This window comes from Lontra canadensis, unplaced genomic scaffold (assembly GCF_010015895.1).
Source record: "Lontra canadensis isolate GAN:19392208 unplaced genomic scaffold, GSC_riverotter_1.0 scaffold67, whole genome shotgun sequence".
NCBI classification, from domain to species: Eukaryota; Metazoa; Chordata; class Mammalia; order Carnivora; family Mustelidae; genus Lontra; species Lontra canadensis.
The window spans coordinates 10721191-10740465 of record NW_022631061.1 but is presented as its reverse complement, the minus strand read 5'-3'; the positions used below and the strand labels follow the sequence as shown (position 1 = coordinate 10740465).

Genomic DNA, 19275 nt, shown 5'->3' with positions numbered 1-19275 from the left:
GCAAACAGTTTTAGGGACAGCTCTGGATTGGAAAGTAACAAGATTTAAAGCCCAGTGATTTGGTGGGAGGTTTTTATAGGAAGTCAAGGAGCCGGAGGACAAGACTTGGAATAGAGAAGTGGAGGGAGAGAGAGAGGACAGAATGAAATAAAGGAGAGATAGACTGGAGTCAAAAGAGGCTGTATCTGGATGAGAAGGTGTAGATTAGTGTAGCAATCTTGGGAACCACTGGATTATTGGTTCTCAAATTAGGAATCTTCTTGAGTGCTCATTAAAAATGCCAGTTCCTGGGGCATCTGGGTAGCTCAGTCACATCCTACTCTTGTTTCCGCTCAGGTCCTGATTTCAGGGTTCTAGGATTAAACCCCTCATTGGGCTCCCCACTGGGCAGGAAGTCTGCTAGAGAGTCTCTCCCTCTGCTTCTCCCCTCACTTGCTTGCAAGCATGTGCTCTCTCCCTCCCTGTCTCTTAAATAAATAAATAAATATATAAATGAACTTTTTAAAATGCAGATTCTTATGCTCTAAGATTAACTGAGTTTCAGTTTCTAGGGGTCAGCTCAGGAATCTACATTTTTGATAAAGACTAGAAGTGATTTCTAATGCTGGTGAGACCATAGACCACGTTAAAAACAAAACAAAACAAAACAAAACAAAACCCTGGTCTGGATTAAGGGTGATCTCTAGAGGCAGCCAGACATGTATTACCAGCTCGTCATCTGGTTTCCATTTTCTTATCTGTAATCTCATCATAAGATTTCATAGTCGAATAGCTAATATTTATTGTGGGCTTACTATGGGCTAGGCTGTGTCTAATCAGGTTTTCCATATGCTGTCCCCGACCTGTGCGACATTTATGTCATCAGTTATGCAGAAATGCTAATGCTAATCATATTTACAGTATATTATTTTATTAAATATTTTCCAGACTTTAGGGGCGCCTGGGTGACTCAGTGGGAAGCCTCTTCCTTCGGCTCAGATCATGATCCCAGGGTCCTGGGATCGAGCCCCACATCGGGATCTCTGCTCAGCGGGGAGCCTGCTTCCCTCTCTCTCTACCTGCCTCTCTGCTACTTGTGATCTCTCTCTGTCAAATAAATAAATAAAATCTTAAAAAAAAAAAAGATTTACCAGACTTTATAAAGTAGGTAGTATTATTATTCTCGTTGTCAAAGTGATGGAACTGAGAGAGGGTAGTAACTTGCCCAAGATCCCAGAGATAATAAATAGATTCATGCCTATCTATAATTACACCATTCATAGTCGCTGAGTGTCTGCATGGTGGGCAGTTCTGGAGGGGTGTGAGGTCTGGCATCCTCACACTGGAGTGCTGGAGCCTTTTTGGAAGATGTAGGCTGGTGGCGGGTGCTGAGGAAGCACTAGGAAGTGACAGTCCAAGCAGAAATGACACTCTGCGCTGTGTGTGTGTCCATTGTTGCCCTGTGTTTAGAAGAAAGCTTTGTATATTTTTTGCTGCTAGTTCATTTATTCATTTCACCCACTATATATATATATTTACAGCTCAATAAATTTTTATTGTGTAAATACCACATATCATATACCCTCCAGGTGAAGATAAAGAATATTTCCAGCACCCCTGGAGGCTCCCTGATCTCTTCTTCCATTCAATATTCCCCCCACTCCCTGCCCATGGTAACCTGTTCCCTGCATTTTAAATGGGCATCTACTATGTGTCCAGTGCTATCCTAGACATTGGAGCAGATACAAAGATGAATAAGGTGATCTGTGCTCTCCAGTAGATCCAAGCCCAGATGGAGATAAACAGATAAATGGGAGCACTACTCCAATTCAGGTATGTAGCAGGGACAGTGAGAGAGACGATGATCCACACGAGCTGGAGTAGTTAGAAAAGGCTGTGTATGACACCTGGGTGGCTCAGTCGGTTAGGCATCTGCCTTCAGCTCAGGTCATGATCTCAGGGTCCTGGGATCGAGTCCCATCAGACTGCCTGCTCGGCAGGGGGTCTGTCTGCTTCTCCCTCTACCCCTCTGCTCTGCTCCTGATCTCTCTCTCATGCTTTCTCTCAAAATAAAAAAAATAAAATATTTGTAAAAAAAAAAAAAAGAAAGAAATGAAAAGGCTGTGCATTAGAGGTGAGAATTTAGCTGGACATTGAAAGATAATCGATAGGATTTGGAAAGGGAGAGTTAGATCATGAAGCCTCCAGATAAGAACACCAGGAGGTAAGGCTCAGAGGCAGGAGCATTGTGGCAGTGGGTTGTAGAGGGTATAAAATCCTCGTGACTGTATAGCTGATGACATAAATGTCTCATAGGTCGGGGACAACGTGTGGAGAGCCTTGAATACCAGAATGATGAAACATCAAAATTTAATTTGTTAATTTTTTTTCTGTTCAGAATTTTCTGTCAGGGCCAAACGTCAAAGAATGGCAGGATTTGGTTTATGTTCAAGCTGTGTCTCGTGCAGCCACCAAACCAAACTCCCCCAGCATGCTTGTCCATATGACCCCTCTCCTCTGCAATGGCCCAGCTGGAGAGGGGAAACGGATGGTGCTCTTAGAAGCAGTATCTGGTTGCCCAGAGATAGCTTAGTTTCCTGCGCTGTGAACTTGATGGTCACCATTAACACAACCTGCTAACCTGCTAACCTACCGCAGAAATAAACCTTTACTAATTTTGGCCTATTGGCTCAATTTGTAGAGAAAGCATACATCCAGGGTAACTGGGCGACAGTGTTTGCTAAGTATTAGCCATTCTTGTTTCACTTTAATCTTTTATTCAACATTGAAATGCTAAATTGTGTATTTAATGTCCTTCCCTGTTCATTTGTGTTCTAATGTTTGGTTGAAAAAAATTGTAAATGCTTTTGTTTACTTTCTGGTAGGCTGTCCTTTATCTGAGTTAATGAAAAAGGTAATCTCAGATTAGCTAAACAGAGATTGGGCAATTTAAAATACTTTGAAAGGAGTGTAACTTGATTATTTCTCCATTAAAAGATTGTTTTTCAACTTTTAAGTAAATATTGACCAGTGGAAGCCAATTTTGCAGAAGGACGCAATTGCTTTACATTGATGATATTAATTGTTAACCCAAAACACTCCCTATGGGTGAAAACTTACTTTATTAAGTAGATTATATATATCCCCAATGATTTTATTTCTCATCAAAAAACCCTTTATACTGGGTTAGAGCCGAAATAAATCTCCCCTCCTCTCCATACATTTACATAAATTTCAGGGCACAGATTATTGTGAAAATACAATAGTATTTCTAATAATATATGTATCATATGTTCTGGGTAAATACCATGCTTAGAAGCAGATATTTTAAAGGCAAATAATATGTTTCTATAAACAACTTTCTCATAAGACTTAGCAGTAGTAATTTCATTCTTCTGTCTTTCCTTATGTTGGTCAATTTAAATGAAGAATGCCAAAATAATACATAGAATTAATTAGAAGGCTGTAATGCATTTTTTCACAAGTCTCCTCTTTAACTGCCCAATTTGAACCATAAAGTATATTCTCATGAAAAATGTGGTCTTATATATAGCTTTGTATTTTATTTCAACTACTTTTATGACCTTGAAACTTGGCAGGGATTCTACTCCTCCACCCCTGCCCGCCCCCCATTTCCAAAGAATTTATAGGCTATCTTAACTCTGTAGGTTTTTCCCCCTAAATATTGGAACCATGATTTAGGTTTCTTTTTATTAATAGAGAATCTATATAACATGATTTTTTTCTCTCAGTTTTTACTCATCATCCCTATGAAACTCCTTTAGGAACTAAATCTATTCAAACTTCATGACATGCCATATTCTATAAAAGTTTATTACATGCAGTTTTAAGGGCAGAGCACAAAGGTGGACAGACTAAAGCTTTCCATTATAGGTAAACTTTTAAGAGGCAGCAGTCTGAACCAATGGTGTAACTTAATTAATTCTCTCAATATTTTATCCTGGCTTCTGTATTTCTAATGTCGTCTCAAAAAGATATCTGAGTCTGTGGGGATCATTCTTTCTTGAAGGATTGCTCATTTATGAGCATCTTAACAGACCAACCCATCTATTGTATTTGAACCTGTACCTACTTGGGGAGAGATACTGATCTCACCTGTGCTATGTACAGGTAGTTTATCCACTGATGGTTTACCCAGACTCACCGGGAAACCATGTTTACTCTCCCACACCACGAGGCCCATGCAGCATATTGTATGGGGAAATTCAGATTTGCTGTGTAGCCAGTGTACCAAGGACTTGAAAGAGTGAATTTGGTTTCACTGGTGTGATGAAGTGAAGGGTCCAGTGACCATTCCACTTGTCTTCTGAAGCTAGTCAAGGATTAATCAGTTCCACAGCCAGAGATCCCTGGTTGAGTTTGGCCCATAGATTAAGGAGAACCTTCTCAAAGTTGAATTTTCTTCTGATATGGTTATTTTACTTTATAGGAACACTGATTTGTTTTGTTTTGTTTTGTTTTGTTTTTAATGAGGTCTCTGAGTCACATGATAGAGAAAAGACTAGCTGTGTAGGAAACCATTTGCCAGATATATTGGATCTCAAAGGAAAAATATATATACAGCTGCTGGTCCACATGCAAAGGAAGAAAGAACTAAAAGGCCAAGGTAATGTCGTGTTGTTTATTGTGGCCAAGGATTGTATTGCTTATGAGCCCAGCATCTGTTTTTAAAAGAACGGGGCGGATCGGGGTCAGCAAACTACAGCCTGTAGGCTCCTGTGTTTGTGAATGAGAGTGTTGAAACATAGCCACACACACTTATTTATGTGTTGTCCATGTTTACCTTTGTGCTATCACAGTAAAGTTGAGTAACAGCAACCATGTCTGTATGGTCTGTGAAACCTAAAATATTAACTCTTTTGCTCTTTGCAGAAGTTTTCCAGTCCTTGGGGTAGATGAATAATAGTGTGGCAGATGACTAGATCACATTTTATGTACAGATATTTTAAAGTAAATTACAGATATCCTCACATTCTTCCTCCAATTTCTTCAGTGGATACCTCAAAAAAAATTTTCTATGTAGTCAATTTAAAATTATCATGCCTCACAAAGTTAATAGTAATTCCTTAATGTAATTTGATACCAGTTCATATAAAAAATTTCTGAATTATTTCTAAAATATTGTTTACAACTTCTTTCCCAAGCTGGGAGCCAGTTAGAACTATACCTTGCATCTGATGTTTGTGTCTCTCAAGTCCCTTTCACTCAGGATATGTCCCTTTTTTCATGACCCTGACTTTCTGAAAGGGCCATGTTAGTGTCCAGTAGGATGGATGTCTCACTTTCGGCAACATATCTGATTGCTTTTGAGGGCTATCAACTATTATGTTCCTGTCTGCCCTGGATTTACTGTCAACTGAAAGTTAGCTCTCTGCTGAATTCAGGTTAAACATGGTTGTCCAGGATTCATAAGAAGTGATCCCGGGCACCTGGGTGGCTCAGTGGGTTAAGCCTCTGCCTTCAGCTTAGCTCATGCTTAGAAGCAGATATTTTAAAGGCAAATAATATGTTTCTATTCTATGTCTCAGGGTCCTGGGATTGAGCCCCGCATTAGGCTCTGCTCAGAGGGGAGCCTGCTTCCCCATCTCTCTCTGCCTGCCTCTCTGCCTACTTGTGATTTCTCTCTCTGTCGAATAAATAAATACACACACACACACACACACACACACACATATTTATTTATTTATTTATTTAATTTTAATTTTTTTTTTTTAAAGAAGAAATGATCTCAAATCTGCATTGGATCTGAAAACTTGTGCCATTAGTCACACTGAAGTTGACCATCAGCTTAGTCAACAAGTTATTTTAAAAATAAGAAAATGGTGTCTAAGAAGTCAAAAACATAGTACAAGAAGCAAAGAGTTAGAAGTGGACCTTGCAACCCACCACTGATTTCCTGCTCTCTGTATTGTTCTGGGCTGACTCTCAGTATGGTCACCTAACCTTGACTCTCCATTGCCTTTTTTTTTTTAATTCAGTTTTTAATTTTACTCCCAATAGAGTTAACATAGTCATTGCTTTTCAGAGTGGTTTTGTCCCTGGATCCCTTTCTGAATTAGTGAAATACTTTGGTGATGGTTTAGTAAAGTGGGCATCACCCTATTTTCTTGGTATTTGTATTTTGTTTGGGTTCTGAGTTGTTGAGGATTTTGCTTTTGTGCCATTTCTTCTTTTGTTTTTAAGTGAAGTGATATGAGAGAAAAACAACAAAATGAATAAAGATTGTAAAGACTGGTAATGAGATGTGAAGGAAGTTGAAAGGAGTTGTGATTGAGAAGATTTAAATAGATAAAGAGGGAAACCCAAGCTCTATGTTAACTATTGCTTTTAAGTAATTATAACTATTTAAAAATTTCAATGCAGTTTCAAGGCATTGAAATTTCATAATGTGGAAAATGGTAGAAGCTCCTTCTCTGGCACGAAAGAAACTGGACGTGTAAGGATAAAGCTGTCTGAGGCTGATACGAGCTAGAAACTGAGAACCTTTGATGCTGGACTTGCATTGTGTCAGTCCAAGTTTTCCATTTTGCCTTATAACTTGTATTTCTTGGGTTCCTGGGCTTTTGTTTTATAGCCCAGGTCTGGTATTTTCTGCATCTTAGCTAAAATCATGTAATATTGTTTGGTGTGTATGTTTTGAAACTTGGAGCTCCAGTGACTTTATCTATCCCATTATTTTTAGGCAGGAATGCGTTTATGGGTCTTGCAAGAGGAGGGATAGAGTGTGAGGTAGAAAGACACTGCAGAGAACAGTGAATGAACTTTTAAAGTCCCCAAGGGGCTCCCATCAGCAGGAAGACAGTTAATCAAAATGAGAGATGCAGAGATATAAGCCTGTCAGAGGGAACATGCTGAATAGCCTTATAATGACCTCAAGGAAGTATCTGAGCTTCTCTTGGATATTGGATGTATTAGAATAGGTGTGAAGAGGAGATGGCTAAAGATAAGGAGTTGAAAAATAACCATGCTTCATTGTTTCAGGACAAGAGACTGCCGAAAAAGAAACCGTCTATCACCTGCCCATGAAGTCCTAAGTAGACAAAAAGTAAATCAGAACTGGTTCATTACTGATTGATTCACTACTGTACTAGTTTAAGTAGAATGTGAACTTCACTCTGTTGGTTGAGCCTGCAAGAGAGCTGAGTTGGTAGGGGGAGGGAGAGAAATGCTGGTGAAGGTTAAAGAGAGAGATCAGGAGAAGGTGGAAACAGCTACCGGACTGGGCCTAGGTCTGATGCCTGTGAAAGAGAAGAGGAAGGAAGAAGGGTTAGATGGGGGAGAGCTTCAGACTTCAGTGTAGTTCTGAGAAGACCTCATTGAAGCCAGGGGGGAATTGTCCATTAGATGAGTACTGAACTGGACAAGAATGCGTAGACTTAGTATTATCCTCACAGTGCTCAGTCATTGGCTAGGAGAACCTTGGGGAGCCACGGCTCTGGCATTAGGTCGGAGGGCCCGAGGTTGGCAGTTGGAATCCTCTGTTGACCTTGCTCTCCTGGGAGAGTTGCAGCCTCGTGGCTGTCACAGACAGGATTGTCTACAAAAGCTACCTCTGTCACTCCTTCCTCTCTTCACTCGTGATTTCTGTGTTCTTGTAGGATTGCTTTAACAAAGTGAATGACACTTTGCGATGCATGTTTCTTTAGCATTTTAGAGATTCCTTCTGTTTTGATAATGCAAGTGCTTGTGAACGTAGGGCTGTGACCTGACAAACCAGTAGATCTTGGGCTAACTGGATAATCTATAAAGAGAGCAGTGAGATTACTGTGTCTCATTTTTCCTTTCCTGCATAGTGTCAAGGAGGGCTGATGTAGGTCATCAATTAATGCTTTGTGAATGGCTGAGTAAATTTATTCTTACCTCTACTTACTTGAGTTATTTATTTAGAATGTTAATGGTCTCTGTCTCACCTCATGCCCCTTCTTTCTTGCATCCTGACCTTAATTGTTTATTCAGTGTAATGACTGAGAACAGGTGATTGTGACTCAAAGGAAGAGATGAAATCACAGCAGAAGAAGATATCTATCTATCTATCTATCTATCTATCTATCTATAGCGTACCTATCTGTGTAGGTCGACTTCAACCAGGTAAAAATTGATAGCCAGTAACACAGAATGTGTGTACTACCCCTGAATTCATACAGTGACCTGATCAAGTGCCTGATACTCCCATTTAGTGGTATTTAATGACCTTTCCCTATTAACATAGCTGAAACATATCTCCCTTTCTGTTCTTCGAAGTTTTTACTTAAATTTCTTCCACCAAAAGATGCATTTTTATTTTTACAGTGCCAGCTAAATCTTGAGAGGAGGACAGGTGATCACTGGAGTCACCCAGCCACTACTCTGTGTTGGGCTCTGACCCAAGAGAAGGGGCCGAGAAAGGTCCATAGAATGTAGTGGGTGATGATGCAGATTATAATAGTGTTATGAGCTGATTATGTCCCTCAGAAAGATCTGTTGAGGTCACCCCAGGGCCTGTGAATATGACCTTGTTTGGAAATGGGATCTTTACACATGTAACCATACATCTGTAAAGTTAAGATGAGGTCATCCTGGACTAAAGTGGACCCTAATCCAAATATGACTGATGTCCTTATAAGAAAAGGGAAATTTGGGTAGGCACATGCCCAGAAAATGCCATGTGACCACGGAGACAGATATTACAGTTATGCCACCACAAGCCAAGGAGTGCCAGGGGCTACCAGAACCTGGAAGAGGAAAAGAAAGAAACCCTCCACTAGAGACTTGGTAGAGAGCATGGTCCTGCCAGCATCTTGATTTCAGATTTCTAGCTTCCAGAACTATGAGAGACCATATTCCTGTTGTTTAAGACGCTCAGTTTGCAGTATTTGTTATGTGAAATTGATGCATGAATATGATTCACAGTTATAAGTGAGGTGGGAGATCTAGGCTTCCAGGTAGGGAATGAATAAGTCACAGGGATAAAAGGTGGAACCTGGGAATACAGTCAGTGATACTGTAGTAGTGATGTGTGGTGACAGATGCAACTACACTTGTGGGGAGCACAACAGAATGCATAGAATTGTCATATCACTATGTTGTATAACCTGAAACTAATGGAATGTGTGTCAGCTGAACTCAAATACAAAAAAAAAAAAGAAAGAAAGAAAGAAAGTTTTAAAGAAGAAATCAGAAAGGAAAGGAAAGTGAATCTGTCATTAAATGAATTTTTAAGATGGTTTAAAAAAACCATCAAGAGCTTCTCTTGCTATATTTTCCCCCACCTACCCAAGTCTCCTCTAAAGGACATCCACTCTTACCACTTTCTTGGGCATCATTCTGAAGTGTGTAATGCATTTATATGCATATAAGAATATCTACTTTCCTTTCCCACCTCCTTTCAAAAAAGGAGAGCATGCTCTTTACACATTTTGAACCCTGTTTATTATTTATAACTTTGAGATCTTTACATCTCAACACTTACAGATCTACTTTGTTATAAGAAAATTTAAATTTGACTTACTATATGGAATTCTTTATGAAACCCAATAATTATTTCTGTTACTATTCCTTGTTAGTGCAGCACACAGTCATTTGTGAAATGCTCAGTACAACCTGTTTTGAAAGTTATCATGTGCTATGCACTGTACAAGGTGATTTAATATTTTTTTTTAACTTGAGTGGAGGTAGGATTAACCAGAAAGCTTCTATTTCCTTGGCCTAAAGCACATCAAGTAAATGTTTACTATTAGAACAGGATCAAGTTCCATTTGAACTGTAGACTCCTGAGAAGAATTTTTTAAAAATGGAAATTTTTATGGTTAGTCACGATTTCTGCCAAACTGCCTCAAGGTTAGTTATATGTTAAGAGTCTTATCTCCTGTCTTTTACTTGTCATTACTGAAAAAACATTACTTTGGTGCCATAAATCTGAGTTTTCTTTGTACAGAATTTATGCTCAGAGCCTGGTTTTGATTTTTCTGGAAGTTCTTAACTAGGATCAAAGCAAGGGTACATATATATTTTATATTGAGATTGTGAGTCAATTAAAAAAATATTTTATTTATTTATTTGAGAGAGAAACAGAGAGACATTGAGAGCATGATTTGTGGGGGGTCAGAGGGAGAGGGAGAAACAAGCTTCCCACTGAGCAGGGAACCCAACGTGGGGCTCGATCCCAGGACTCTAAGATCATGACCTGAACCAAAGGCAGACACCCAGGTGCTCTGTCAGCCAGTTATACATACAACCTACTGTGCCATCCTAAAATTACTATGACGATAACTACTATCCTCAGTTTGAATATGAATTCTTCACTGGAAACTTGACAGCCAGGAATTGGAAGAATGTGGAATGTTGCCTGTGACTTCAAAGAAGTGGGGAAGTATCTGTGGCATTATTGTCCTCCTTCAGACCTGGAAATGAAAGACCATATGTCTTCCACTCTGTTGTAGACATCGGGTGAATAGACAAATACTTCTGAAAGCACACCCAAACATCCCCATTCTTGGTAGAAATTCCAACAATTGAGAGAAGTCCTTCTGCTTTAACCTGTGATATCTCTGCCAGAGCTATGTGGTGGCCCAGATTGATAGTTTTCCAACAGCACCATAGCAGGGAGCAAAGTTCTGGCTGGTCAATCGTTGTAGGTAGAAGTGATGTGGGGTACTTCCAGGCCCTTGAAAGGAATGGGTGTATATGCCTTTCCTGTGTCATTCGCTCTGCTCAGATATGCAAGTGATGGTGGGATCTGGAGGAGTCACCCTCCCACCGTAGAATATTCCTCAAGGGAGAAATAAACCACTATCTTGTTTCAGATACGTATTTTGGAGGTCCTTTTTGTTTCAGCACCTTAGATTGTTCCCTAATTAGTATACCCACATTCCTAGTTATTGGTAAAACAAAAACAAGAACAAAACCTAGGCTGCCCACATCTCTTACCTATCTTCTGTGTATTGAACGTTCAAATTACCTGTGTTAGAGCAGCCTAGATTCCAAGAGAACAAGTCTCATTTCCTTTTAATTTTGTGTCTTAGAAGTGTCTGTGACATGAAATGAGACTAGTTAGTATTGAGTTAATTATAGTGATATTTTCCAAGCTGCTTTTCAGGAAACCTGCATGAATGGGTTATGGATTCAGTACCAAATTCCGCTGTGCAGGACGGGTTCCCCCACACCGACAAGCAATTCTCCAACACCTGAGTATTGGAGAGTGTTGCTGAGTGTCCTGCTGTTCATTTGCATTCTGACACTATTTACCCAGAGATAGCATCGGTTTCCATAGGTAAAAGGCTCAGTCCTGCAAGCCTGCCCTCCACTGCAGATGCCAATCACAAACTTCAGTTGTTCCCCGTGCTTCTGACTGACCTCATAGAAATCAGATGTGCCCATTACTCCCTCCTTGAATTTGATTAATTTGCCAGAGAAGCTCTCACAAAACTCAGGAAACCCAACTACTCGCTAGCTTACCAGTTTTACCACAAAGGATATTAAAAGATTTGAATCAATAGCCCAGTTAAGAGACACCTAGGGCGAGGTCTTGAATGAAGAACAACTGTCCTGCTGGAGTTTGGGGCTCAGAATGGAAGCTCATGGAAGCCTTCCGCTTCTGCAACTTGGAAGCTCTCAGAAGCCCATCCTTTAGGGTTTTATGGAGGCTTCATTATAGAGACATGATTGATTATATCACTGACCACTGTCAACCTCCAGCCCCTCTCCCTCCCTAGAAATCAGGAGGTGGGACTGGAACTTCCATCTGGCTATTCATGGTTGGGTCCCCTGGCAACTAGCCCCCATCCTTAGATGCCTTCCCAAAGTCACCTCATTAACAGAGACTCAGTTGTGGTGGTGCAAATGGTCTGGTTAGGAATAAGGAGACACCCACTTCACCTTTATGGCTTGGACACAATTTCAGAAGTGAGGACATGAGGCCAAATATTTTAACAAAAAATGTTCCCATTGTTCCCGTTGCTCTGGAAATCTCAAGGCTTTGGGGATCTTGTGAGCCAGGAACCTTGAGTGGAAACCAAGATTTATATTTATCATAAATTACAATATCACTTGAGTGTTCTTCAAAAAAAGGAGTAGGGGATGATTTGGAGACACTAAGTGTGAAAAGTAGTGGGTCAAATAACTCTAACCAGTTTCTATAATGAGAAAGTAATACTGTTGATTTGCCAGCAGGATGATATAGCATGCAGTGTTCTCCAGTGTGTTTAATTGTGGATCTCTTTCTTTGGAACATGTGTTAACATTTTGTAGAACCAGTGTTCTTCTGACATATAGCTTGGAATTCTAGTGTCACACAGTTTCCAACTGTCTTTATTTTACTGGGCAATAAACCTGTCTCTCTTTTTTTTAATTTTTAAAATTTTTAATTAACATATAATGTAGTATTAGCCCCAGGGGTACAGGTCTATGAATCTCTAGGTTTACACACTTCATAGCACATACCTTCCAAACCTGCTTCTTTTAAAGATGACTATGTATTTGGGTTGATTAGCACTTTAACTCACGGGGGTGTGCGGTGGAGGGATGACTTCACACTTAACTTGCCTAGGCACTTGGGAGCCACTGCAGGTGTCTGATCTGGGCACGAGCGTAATTAGTGTTGTTGTTTAAGAATAACAATCTGACATGAGAACAAAAAATGGTTCCGGTTGTCAAATACTGGAGGGAGGCCAGATTATCAAGCAGGAAGCCGCTGCAATCATCTGGGGCAGAGGGATGGAAGGGAATTTTCAGAATATCCATGTTCTGCAATCCTTCTGTTGATATTACAATTTTTATAGAGCTGACGTGTGGGCTTTTAGAAACATAAAGTAATAATAAAAGATCGAAAGTTAGAAGCACAGGACTACACCTGAGACTGTAAGAGCCACATCTGTTATGTGGTTGGTTGCCTTTGGACAGCTGCTGATAAAGTCCCTTACGCGTGGCCCTCAACAGTCTCAGCTCCTGTCCCGTGATTTTTGTCCCTAACCTTCCTTTCTTGGGTGCACTGGTGGCAGAGGGGGTTGAGTTATGAAGTCATGTTCTGCCAAGTGCGATTTGTTCAGCACAAGTTATTTACTCTTTGGTTGAATTTCTCTTGCTCTTAATGTGATTTGAACTTCTCTTAGGAGATTTGCAAAGCCTCCAGGCCACGCATAACCCTTGTTTGGCCGTTGATGGAGGACCGGGGTACCGACAAGGAATCCACAACAAGTCCAGCTAGCTTCTCCGCCTAAAGCTCAGGCTTTGTAAATTTCTGCTTTGAATGTGGTACTTCTGTGTGGCACATTTTTATTTCCAAATGTATGTGCTTGCTTCGGCCCCACAGCAGTGTTTTGATTTGAGTTGTCTGGAATCTTACCAGAGCTTCCAAGTACATTTTGTTAATTTAAAATAACCTTTTCCATTTTATTTAGGTGTGCCCTAATTTTTTTCTTTATTTTTAAAAGGTGGCATGTCCAAAGAGAAACGGAATGTGAGCACAGCTCTCTACGCAGAGATGATGAGATTCATTAATTCTCATCTGCTTGAAAAACACTGCGACCAGTGTAGCCTCTTCTATGACAAACCAGATGCAATTTATCCGGAAAGAAAAGGATGTTTCCTAATAGTGTGGTCCATGTCTAGATTGTTTTTAATACTGGCTCTTAAAGTTAGGCCAATAAACTTTCCTCATAGAGATCATTGGAAAAAGCCGTAGTATGTTCATTAGCTATAACACACAACCCTGGCATGAATTAACGTGCAAATAACTTGGGCAAAGTGGAGGCAGTTCATTGTTGTTCGCTTGCAATACCGTAGGTGTCTCATGAATGCCACCCTCATGTCAATTTTTTTAATTAACCGAATGTCTTCCTATCTGTAGCAAGCAGGAGACAGTGGTTTCAGGTGGAGTTTCTGCTTGAGTCTATCACCAGCACTATAGGTTTGACAGTGAATGTCATTTGAGGAACCTTCTTTGTCTCTGATGTTATGTAGTTAGAAATTTGGACTCTCGCTGCAACTTTCAGGCTCTTTTCCATATGCTGTTTCCTTAGGTGCGGTCGGAGGTGTGTGGTATCATTCATTCATTCATTTCCCTTGCCAGGACTTCCATTTGCCCAATGCACTAGTTCATATAAATATGAAAAGGGTGGTGTGCTTTGGATTTGTGGGATGGGATGATGCTGATCTTGATTCCCTGTACTGTGGACTTCACAGTGATGGAGTGTCTTCTCATCCCCGGTGAGTTTCTGTTCAAGTTCTTCAGCACAGGCAGGTGCGTGCTCCGTGGTCTACCCTTGCCCATCCCTCCAGGCCCTTCTCTTCCCGCTGTCCTCCTCACCTTCTCCCAGCTTCCGAAGAGGAGCTGGGATTTTCTGCCTATCCATACCTAGCTCCGTTTTCCTGAAGCTTCTTCCACTTTGTTCCCCTAAAGAAATCCTACCTATTCATTCAATAATTCAACATTATTTACTGAGGACATACTGTGTGCTGTGCATTACGTGAAGCACGTAGACAGGGCTCAATTGTGGTCTTGAATTGGGTAAATTAATTAATTCTTAGAGAAACCTTCACATAAAATTACCTCTTCTGGGCCCTTTGTTCAAAACTTCTTTTAAATTATCACCCTGTTTTCATTTATGTTGTATTGTGGTTGCTCAGTTTATCTGTATATACTTTTCTCTCTAGACCATAAGTACTCTGAGTACAAGATATTGTTTTTTATTTATTTTGCAACAAATAGCTCAGTGAATTGGAAAGAACAAAAATTAGAGTAGAACAGACCATTTGAATTCCAGCTCCACCTCTTACTAGCTGGGCAAGTTAATTAACTTCTCTAAATCCTGGATTCCCCCATTTGTGTATTGGAGATAAGAACATCAAATTAAATCAGTTCAACAAAGTTTATTTGTTTTTAGTGTGTCCTTAGACTTTAAATGAGAACATGTTTGTCCATGCCTGCTTCAGCCCTTACCCAGTAAATATGAACATACCAGGTGTCTCCCATTAATAATTCTCTTCTTCCAGAATCCTTGGGAGGAATATAGTAGGAACTCATGAATGCTTATTGAATAAATGGACAAAACACACGGGGTATCTATCACTAAATATGTTTACATAGAAATTAGGGAATAGGCATGAATTTTATGTATTATTTCTGGGCTGTTGCTTCTCTGCTAATTGGGTATGGGCAGATAATGACCTTGCCCTCCAGCTGTCCTAAGCAGAAACTAACTGGTACTGTCTTGAGCCGTCTTTCTCTCTCTTGATAAAAGAGAGCAATTATTTGAAAGTCTAGTCATATACATTTTTTCCCTTCCAAAGAATGTAAGCAACACAATACATTTATTATTCATTCCGTGTTAATTCTTGTTGTCAAAGAAGAAAAATAAAGGGAATTCCTGGAAGAATATCTGGGGACCTAAAAATAAAAATCATGGTTTTATTTTAAGCTTGTCAACAGGGGTGACAAGTGCAAGAATTGTAGCTCAGATGTGCGGGAAGCAGCTCGTAAATTCCATTTCTCACTGTGTTTTATTTTGCCTGCCACTTTCCCTAAAATGGAACTAATTTTTAATATCAGAGAGAGAGAGATGGGAAAAATTCCATTTTTATTTGTAAAGGTGACACTACAATGAATGAAAATGTACAGGGATACTTGTTTATTTTAGTGTCTGGCTTCTGGGACAGAGGGATGCCCTACAGTCCGGCACTCAAGCCCTTCAGGATGCTACCGGGCCTGTCATCACTGTTCTTCTCGGGCCTCTCCAAGCCTCTGTTAAGGGCACTAGCAGGTGATGTGGGACCTGATTAGAAGTCGTTTAGTTTCCCTTGCTAAATTGGCTTGTACAAAATTCAGAAGCCTCATTCTTTTCAACCAGAGGGGAGAGGAAGGATTTGTAAGTTGAGGAATAGCAGTAAGTATCCCCTTTGAGAGGCAGATTCAGCCGGTTGGGGGGATAGGACAGGACTAGAGTGAATCAGTGAGTATAGAGATGGCTTAGACACTGAGGCACAGAATGGAGAAGGGGCCACATAGAGCTTCTGTTTATGTTCTGGCTTGAGTCATGGGGTGGGCCACTTGGCCCTTTTCCTTACCCTCAACAGAAGCTTTTTTGTAGGGTTGTCTCAAGTGGAAGGAGGTGGGAGTCTATATGATTTAGAAATAGAGAACAAGCTAGTGGATCTGTACAGAATAGGAGACAGATCAGATACAAATTTTCTAGCTTAAATTTATTTTCTAGCTTACATTTTTATGAATGCAAATCTTATTTCTAATAGAAGTAACTGGAAGTTCCTAAGTCTAGAATTCTGACAAGAGGGTCAAACCCTTGGCATGTGCAGTAAAGTGTCTGGGATGTAAATAAACACAACTATGAGAGTATGTCCTGTCCTACTGATTTTATAATCAGTTTGGGAAGGCTCAAAGCAACTGTTAAAGCTAAGTATAGAGGACACGGGAAAAGAACAACTCTAAAACTAGAAGCATGCCTCAGTTTGAAACCAATATGGGGAAGCTCTTGGGTCCAGTGCAAAACTTGAAACCTGACATAATCTATATATACTTTTTTCTTTTAATAACAGATGGAGCCATGTTTTCTATAGTTTGAAGGTGAACAAGAGAAATTTCTTATTACTATGAAATTAGGCATAATTGAAACCATTTATTTTCTCTTCCCTAAGTACTATCCTCGTGCCATATAAAGTTGTCATTACTTATTGCATGATGTTTATTACATGTGGGTGTGGTTGAAAGCAGATCACTTTGGGCAATAGCAGGAAGGTCAAAGCCTTCTTTGCTAGGAATGTCAGAGCAAATGCTAGGTGTCAGAGCGTGGTGGGTTAGGGATTAGTTGAGAGAAGGACAACACCAGGGAGGATGCCTTCCAAAATAGCCACCATTTTGGAAGAAATGATTGGACAAAGGAAAATATAAAAGCTTTTAACCCAGAATGCTAATTTCTAGATAGTTATGCTTTTTAGTATATCAAAAGTCATTGAGCTGTATAAGTACTAGCACTTAGTAGAATTTATTGAGCACCATTATGTAGTAGTCCTTGTACTAGGGACTCGGGATATGATTGTAGCTAAGCTCCTGCGGCTTCCATCAATCAATGTAGGTATGGTGTCTGTCGAAAAGATTATAGTTAGAGCTCTGTATGTTTGATGTTATGATAATGCTTGTGTTTATTCCTGAGCAATACAAAGATAATATAATGAAACAATGTTAGTAGAAGAAGAGGAGAGTCTTCATTTAACTGGAAGAACTTGGTTTTATCCAGGATGCTGCCATTTGTTAAGGGCTGACACCTGGTTAGGTCGAATTCTATTTCTGTGACTGATCAGAAGTATTTCTTTCAACTTTTCTATAGCATATGCTGAGTTTTAAGGAAAGTGAGAAAAGGTTATTACAAATTAAAAACCTTGAGACTTTTTATGAGGATTATGCTTTTACTGTGTTGGTGATCATAAAGCCTTTTGCATGAGTGACGCACTTGTTTCTCTCCTACAATTATGAGGGTTTCCTAACGGATCAGCTTAAAAAGAGATAAAGCTTCTTGAATACATAATATGACTTTGTGATACATTTTGTTAGCTTGGCCATCCTTATTTTACATCGTCATTGTTCTTCAGTGTCCCAAGTGTGTTAAGAAGAAGATGCAAGGTGATGTAGGCACTGAAGTGGGCATTTGCCCATCACCCTCCCTTTCCAGTGGCTCGCTGCTTTTTAAATCACCCCTTGAACAGCTCATCTGGAATTAGTGCATAACAGTAAACTTACTATGGCTGACATAAAGGCTTAAGATAATATGAAATGCAGAGAAACTCATTACCGCATTTGATAATATCCTTCCAGAAATATAATAGTATGACAAAAGACATTCTTAGGGAAATGAGTTATTTTATTACCTCCTTTAATATAAAAATGAAGTCAGAAGGAGAACTATGTCCCAATGCTTTTCAGTTTTGAAATCCAAATTTAAAAAGACAATATCCTTTCTTAGGCAGTGACCCCAGAAATAAACTCATGAAGAGGGTATGTAATGAAAATGACTGAGAGGCAGAACTATGATTCATGTCTGGGGGAAAAAAAAAAAAAGGAAACAGGCCACTCAAAGGTTTATATCAGGACTGAAAAGAAAGCAAATGACAGCTCCTTTGGTTTGGCCACCTTCTGCCCATGGCCCGTGGCTCTTCTCCAGCTCCTGTGCAGAACTCAAATGCCCTGAGCATTTACCAGAGGTCGTCCGCAAATGCATTTTTCTTTTGCTGCCAGTCATGTTCTCTTGCATTTCTGTCAACTGGGCTTATTTTTTAGCCACAATTTTATCAGCAGGGTAGCAAAGTTGCCACATCTGGTAGATAATAGAATTTTATTCAAGAAGTTTTCTTTCCTTTGCTGATTTTCTCCTCATTCCATACATTGCAGACTGGACAGAACCCCTAGTTATACACTATGTTAGCATCCCTTTCTCCTTATTTGTGACATTTCTCATAAAAGTAGTTCACTTTTTCTGTACTTGTGTTAAGGTCCACCTCTCCTGATGGCCATGAGAACAAGGGACCCATGGTCTCATTTCCCACTAAACACACTATTGTATAGCAGGCGTGGAGAAAGGCAGTCAATACAGCTGATGTTTTATTTTATGCCCTTCCTTCCAAGTGCTCTTAGCTCAAGGAAGACAGGTTTTCTAAAAGTCAAGGTACCTTTCTCCCCTCATACAAAGGTAATAGTAAATACAGAATGTTCTGGAGGGTTGAATCCAGGTCTTGTTCTCGTTCCTCAGTGAACCTCTGAGTCAGGCAATGGTACCTTCTCCAAATAGGCTCATTTCCTGCAAATTACATGACCTAAAATTGTAATGAATTTTAAAAGGCGTCTTAGTAAATGTGGTTCCTATGGAGCCACTTAGAATCCATGCCCCCCACCCCCGCTTTTCCAGCCCCTGTTTGTGATTTGCATCTTTCCTAAAAAAAAAAAACCCTGCTGATTGAACTATACTTATTTGGAGGAAAATTCAGTCTATATAAAATCAGTATAGACTGGATTTTCTTTCATACAACACTAAAGAGACATGTGCTGAATATTTAATTCTCAAGGATGAAGTGGCATTCCTTAGGCACAATCCCTTAGCTGCTTTCTTTTCTAATCTAAGCTTGTGGGACACCTGGGTGGCTCAGTCGTGTGTCTGCCTTGGGCTCAGGTCAGTCTTAGAGTCCTGGGATCAAGCCCTACCTCAGGCACCCTGCTCAGCAGAGACCCTGCTTCTCCCTCTCCCTCTGCCACTCCCCCTGCTTTCGAGCTCTCTCTCTCTCTCAAATAAATAAATAAAA

The 19275-nt window shown here is 40.0% G+C and overlaps 1 protein-coding gene across 1 annotated transcript in view; it reads left to right on the top strand.

The window, feature by feature from the left end:
• Window positions 1-19275, top strand: part of LHFPL6 (LHFPL tetraspan subfamily member 6) — a 239653-nt gene that overhangs the window by 46528 nt on the left and 173850 nt on the right. The gene's annotated exons all lie outside the window — the stretch shown is intronic.